The sequence below is a fragment of the Brachypodium distachyon genome, chromosome 2, assembly GCF_000005505.3.
Source record: "Brachypodium distachyon strain Bd21 chromosome 2, Brachypodium_distachyon_v3.0, whole genome shotgun sequence".
NCBI lineage: Eukaryota > Viridiplantae > Streptophyta > Magnoliopsida > Poales > Poaceae > Brachypodium > Brachypodium distachyon.
The window spans coordinates 42,051,293-42,057,314 of record NC_016132.3 but is presented as its reverse complement, the minus strand read 5'-3'; the positions used below and the strand labels follow the sequence as shown (position 1 = coordinate 42,057,314).

The 6,022-nt window shown below is 45.2% G+C and overlaps 1 non-coding gene across 1 annotated transcript; it reads right to left on the bottom strand.

The window, feature by feature from the left end:
* Nucleotides 1–246: 246 nt before the first annotated feature.
* On the bottom strand, nucleotides 247–5,420 carry LOC100839692. The gene is made up of 5 exons (XR_002963735.1): nucleotides 5,040–5,420; nucleotides 4,909–4,960; nucleotides 4,585–4,814; nucleotides 4,314–4,498; nucleotides 247–1,087 (listed from the first exon to the last, which is right to left on the bottom strand). It is a non-coding gene; the product is annotated as an uncharacterized LOC100839692 (transcript).
* Between the last annotated feature and the right edge of the window lie 602 nt (nucleotides 5,421–6,022).

Here is a 6,022-nt window from a genome sequence, read left to right as displayed (position 1 = left end):
CCAAACACTACCTAAATATACTAATGATACCAATGGAGTTGAACATAACTGGAAAGGGGAGTGCTAAAATGTTCAGGACGCCATTTATTTTGTATGACAGTGAAAACAAATTTGGATCAGGAAGCAGCGAAGTGTGCCTCTCCTCCAAGTCCAAAAGCTGTATGGCGCTGAGGCGCAACAAACAGGCAGAGAATATGCACCCATATAACATCGTTAGGTTTCCAGCAGTTTATCATATCTGGACCACACGTCACATCTGTTGTCGCGACAGGTCTTACACAAGGAAGCTAAACAGTGCTCCACACAAGCACAGAATATGCAACAATATATTTAGGTCCCCGGCAGTTTATCATATCCAGACCACACACGTCATTTCTGTTGTCACAATAGGGCTTACACAAGGGAATTAAGCCTTCTTTAGCTGGAACAGAACTAGTAATGTTACTTCTTGTTTGGTGTTTATAACTGAACGTCAGTGCTTACTAAAGCATGGAAGTCTTCTTCACTTCTTTTCACATCTTCACATCTTAGGCCACTTACGTTGAAAGTCCTTTGGAGCAAATAACACCTTCACAGAAAACTTGCCATACTTTAATATTGAGTCATCTGGAGCACTAACAGCTCCAACTACTCCATCTTGAAAAGACCACTTATACATTACTTTCTCCAATTTTAAGCAAACATCCAGTTTTCCCTTCTCCTTAACTGCGACGACATGCTGATTTAGGTTACCATTCCGAAAGAATTTGTCATCAAACAGCACAATCTCTTGATCAAAGCCAGTGCTGAAAGCGGTGAATCTCATATGATGACGATGGTCAACCTTTGCAGAGACTTGAATTACAGCCTCAATACTTGATGAAACAAACATGTAGTCCACCTCCAAGCTGCAACTATCACCAGAAATCTGTCCGCCTCGAAATAAATCATAATTTGACCGTACAAAAATCTCAACATATGCAGAGAGTAATTTTTTGTCAGCCGATCCATCCCCTTCCTTCTTTACCCATAGATCAACTTCTAGTAATGCATGATCAAGTACATACATCCCTCGACAGGGGCTACAAAGGGGCAAGGTCAAGGAACCCTACAATTTAATAACTCGTTAGAACTGAACAAACTAAATCCACTCACAAATAAATTAGTACTCCGTCCGATCCTAAATTGTTGTCGAAATATTACATGTATCTAGAAGCTTTTTAAGAATATATTGATCCATATTTGGGCAAATTTGAGTCAAGAATTTAGGATCAGAGGGAGTATGTATTAATAGGTATGAAATGCACATGCTTAAATCATATAAAAAGAGTGATACTCAGTCCCTCTGTTTGGCATATGCAAACAAGAAATCAAATGAGTCATGGCTGTAGCCTGTTTGCATGAATGTGTGCAGTTGCAGTAGTCATGTTTGGTGGTTGGTTGATTTTACATTTTGTTTATCATATTTCACAATTCAAACACGTTAGCATGTGTATGTGAGCACATAAAAGGGTCAACAAGTGATCAACTGATCATGTGTATACTGATCTTATAGACAGGTGCAGTATACCCCCTTGCTACACAAAAATCACAGCATCCAGCATATTTGTTGGGTAGTTAGGATCAGTGTCTAATGAGAATGGTAGTACAGTCCTAATGGTGTTTAGATTAGTCTGTTGGGGGTGCGGGGGGGGGGGGGGGGGTTCCAAGGGATTGATCCATCAGATTGGATAGGATACATCTAGTACTGCCTAGAATAAGAACAGCAGGTGTAGATTCCTTGCATGTTCAGGACTTATTGTGCAGCAAGAAGTGAAGAGGAGAAGGCATGTCGATGCGGGTGTTGTAGAGCAGGTGGCTGATGTGCAGCTGTTGCAACTTGCAAGGAGCTGGGTTTGATGCAGCTGCTGCTCCTGGCTTGCTGGAAGAAGGGAAGAAAATGATTGGAGATCTGAGAGGACGAAGATTAGTGCTGTGCATATGCATCAGTAATTGTGGAGATGATGTGCAATTTCAGTGTGTGGCTGCTGCAGTGCCGTTTGAGGATTGCCAAAGAGAGCAAATGGGAGCTGGCAGAAGGAAGTTTGGTGAGAGGAGGAATTGCTGCAGATGCTGCTGAGCCTGACAGGGGATAAAGAGAAGTGCAGCAGAGAAGAAGAGGTGTGGCTTATGGGGCACGTGCTTGTCGTGTCTGTTGCACTGTGATGGAGAAAGGAAGAGAGACTAAGCCTTTTGTTGGAACTTTGCTTTAGAGGGAGAGTGGCGATGCTGCTGCTGGTGAAGGACATCGACATGCCCAATGAGACGGAGGTCCACTGTAGGTGTGTGCCAATGGTGGGAGTCAGCAAGACTGCTTGATCGCGATGCCACAGGTTGTGTTGCTAGAGATGTTCGGGTGTCGAGAGAGATCGTTGAGGCTGTAGTGAAGGCTGGGAGTGTGAAGGAGACGTGGAGGACATGAGAAGCAGTGCTTGGTTCTGGAGGTAAATGAGTTTAGGTGAGGGCGTTGATCTATGGCAACCAGAGAGTTAACAATGAGATGACAACAATGCTCGATCTGTTAGAGGAAAGGGTGTGGTTGCTTCAGATTTAGGCGCCAGAGGGAGAAGGCACATGATTGGAAAGGCAGGAGTGGCCTTGAGCATGGAGGAATGGATGTGGCTAGATGGATGCAGAGGCGCGCCATGCTGGTGGTGTCGAGAGCTGAGCCTCTCAGATGATCAGAGTTGATCGAGTGGTCGATGACCAATGGAGAGAGACCAAGAGGGCAAGAGATGTAGGAAATGCTTTCCTGTAACAAGGTGTACTGCAGCATGATGAATTGATGATAATTGAAGAGTGTGGTGGCAAGCTAAGATAATGGTAGTGGTAGTACACGAGTCATAAAATTACAACAGCATGGGTTAAGAGTGGTACTAGAGTGCTAATGGAGTTTACAGTAGTTTACTGGAGATTTGATGTTGTGTACCGCCGGATGATGGCTAGATGGCGTTGGCTTGGTTGGGGATGAGTTTAGATCATAGGTGAGGCAGATCAACCTTGGGGGAGGAAAAAATTGGTCTGTTCTTACTTGCTTTATTAACTGACAGGACGAGGCTTTTATAGCCTTACTTGGGAAAACAAACTAACTTGCTACCGAAGATAATTACGGAAGGTCCTTGTGTTCTGGGGTTTCTCCTCCCCTGTATATTTGTACATTTTGTATATTTCTTTTAATAAATTTATACTGTCCGAGCCTCTCCTACAGTTTTACTTTAAAAAAAGATAATTACAGAAGACTTTAGTTAGCTGGCTTAACTGTACACAACAACCACTAGAAGATGGCCAGGTGCGTGGGCTTGGTTGGGAGCAGGGGCATGGGCACTAGACACACACTTGGAGGTCCCTGTACGAGTCAAGCTGTAAAGCTGGTCATAGTGGGGAATAACTTAGAGTAGTAACATGTATATGTTACTAGCATAAGTTTCTACCTCTACAGTGGGTAGTAACATATATGTGGTGTCATGCATACTGTCATTTATTAGGTTGTAGACTCATCTTGCCTTGATTTGTGTGATGTTGTGGTAACATATCTAGTTACCACCTCTCTCTTTCTTCATTTAATACCATGCCATGTCACCAAAATGTCTAGTTGGCATCTTATGTTACTACCTAAGTTACTCCCACTATGACTAGTCTAAGCCAGTTTGACTGTTGTATATATGGTGTGTGTGTGGGTGTAGGGGGTGGGGGGGGGGGCTTTATCCACAAATTTCCCCTATATTCTACGGAAGACTGAGCTGAAAAGACAGAAATGTTGTAGTGCAAGGCCGAGGACGTGGCGGTAATGTGTAATCACCAATGTAATTTAGTTTAGTGGCCCATACGAGCAAAAGAGAACAATGACCTATTTAATCTTCACATATATCGGTACCCTTTATTCCCAAAACATTAACACTAGGCATATCATCTCACATAGCATCCTTTCGGATTTATAACCTTCTTAATGCCTATGCGTAGTGATAATGCGCCTTGAGAAAAAGAAAGAGGAAGTGCATCTTATTTATTGCTTTAGGGATCATTGCAGGATGATGTGATCATAGAATGCTCCACAACATGTATCTTATAATGGGTTGATAATTTCAGGGATCTGAATGCATGCCGATTTGATCATAGAAGTATCTTACAATGGGCTGACTCGATAATGGAGGACTAAATGCATCTGATAGCACATAAATAAGACATAACTTTTAACGGATACATGCAAAGAAGAATCTCATTAACATAACTGTTACTGCTAGTCATCATTGTTCAGCATTAAACAACCATTTTGAATACAAAATATCCTTTATTACCTGCTGCTCAATTGTGATAGCATCAACTCTGGGACAGTTAAAGACAAGATTACGCAGTGGTTCCAACTCATCTCGAACGGCGAATACTCCATAAACACTAACGGGATATGATTCACAGCTTGCCAAACGCAGAGAGAAGACTTGTAGCATGACTCTTGGCTCACGATATCCGAGAATTGATGCAGCTGCAAATATAGGAAATAAAACGGAAGTTACTCAAAAAGTACTTAAATAGCACAACTGCAGATTACTATGAATCAATGGCCCTTACTCGTGGAAGTGTCATGGGTCTTGTATTCGCGGTGGTAGCGCAAGCTCCTTTCAATGCATAAAAATGTCACCTCAGGGAGTACTTTCCAAGGAAAAAAGGTAGACGCGCATTTTTATCACCGCTAGCTAGAATATTCTGATGCAGTTTCCAGTAGTCTTCAAACTGTTTATTTGAAGTCTCTATCCATCTGTCTGTAATTTGATATACTTCTTCCTCGGAGTAGTTTTCGCCTGAAGAATCAATGTAGCATCGACAGACAGTTAATTGTTTCTGGTTCGTTTAGTACTAGTATAAAGCAATTTACTCTGGAGGACAATTAGCAACCTGGGCAATTTGTCTCCCCGTACTCGTCGCTGTCCTCATCATCGATATAATCCTGTGTGCTCACGAGCGAGTTGGCGCAAAGAAAGTGCCAAGATCAATAGAACACAGAGTAGAGATGCACAAATACGCACCTGTGAGTCTGTGACCATGAGCGCCTGGTGGTCATGGGGTTCAGTAGTCTGGACCGCGAGGCAGCCTAGGTCTGCGGAGGGTAGATCCGTGCAAGCGCTAGGGTAGCGGAAGATTTTTGCTTCCCCTGATCCGCACCGGAGTTGCTTCTTCCTTGTTGCCATCGCCACGCGAGCTAGGGTTTCCTTGGGGGCGCGATGGGATTGGGTCGGAGTAAGGAACTGACGAATGGAGCTGGGAACGGTTGAACAGGCAGATGTGATCGAGGGGATGTGAACACCGGTGTCAATTGGCGGCGGAGGCGGTCGGCTCGATCGGCGGAGGTAGTGGTGTCCTTTTTCTCCTGCTTTGAGCCTGGGTGCAGAGAGGAAAAGGGTTAAAAACGAGAGAAAAAAGACGCGGGAGGCCAATCTCCAGCGCGGCGGGTGTTTAGGGCAACTCCGGGGCGACGCAAACTGGCCGAAACAGGCCAAACCCATCTCAGCGGGGCGACCCATTTCCGACCGCGTCCGAATTTTGGTCCGTGAAAATGCAATGAACCAGGTTTGCGTCTCCACACACCGAGAAACGGAGCGCTCGTCCGCCTAGGGCAGACCCAGTCAACACTTTTCGCATTTTCGGAACCACATGCCAGCAACTCAGCAACCCACCCCCTCCCCCATTCTTCTTAATGGGACCGAGTCGGCCCCATTTCTCCACCACACCACAAACCCCACTCCACCCCAAGACCCTAGCTTCTCATTGGCAACATGGATCTGTCGGTGTCTTCTCCGTTCGCGTTCTCAACGAACGTGCAAGTCGGCCGCCGTGGAGGCAACCATCCCGGCTAGGGAGCTTTGCCAGCAGTCGTGGAGTAGGCGGGCGTCGCAAAAGGCTTGCCCCGAGGCGCGGCGGCAACTGCAGCGCGTTCCGGGTACCAAAGATGGAGCAGGAGGAAGAAGAGAAGGTGCCGGAAGTGGAGGAAATGGAGATCGAGGAGGAACCG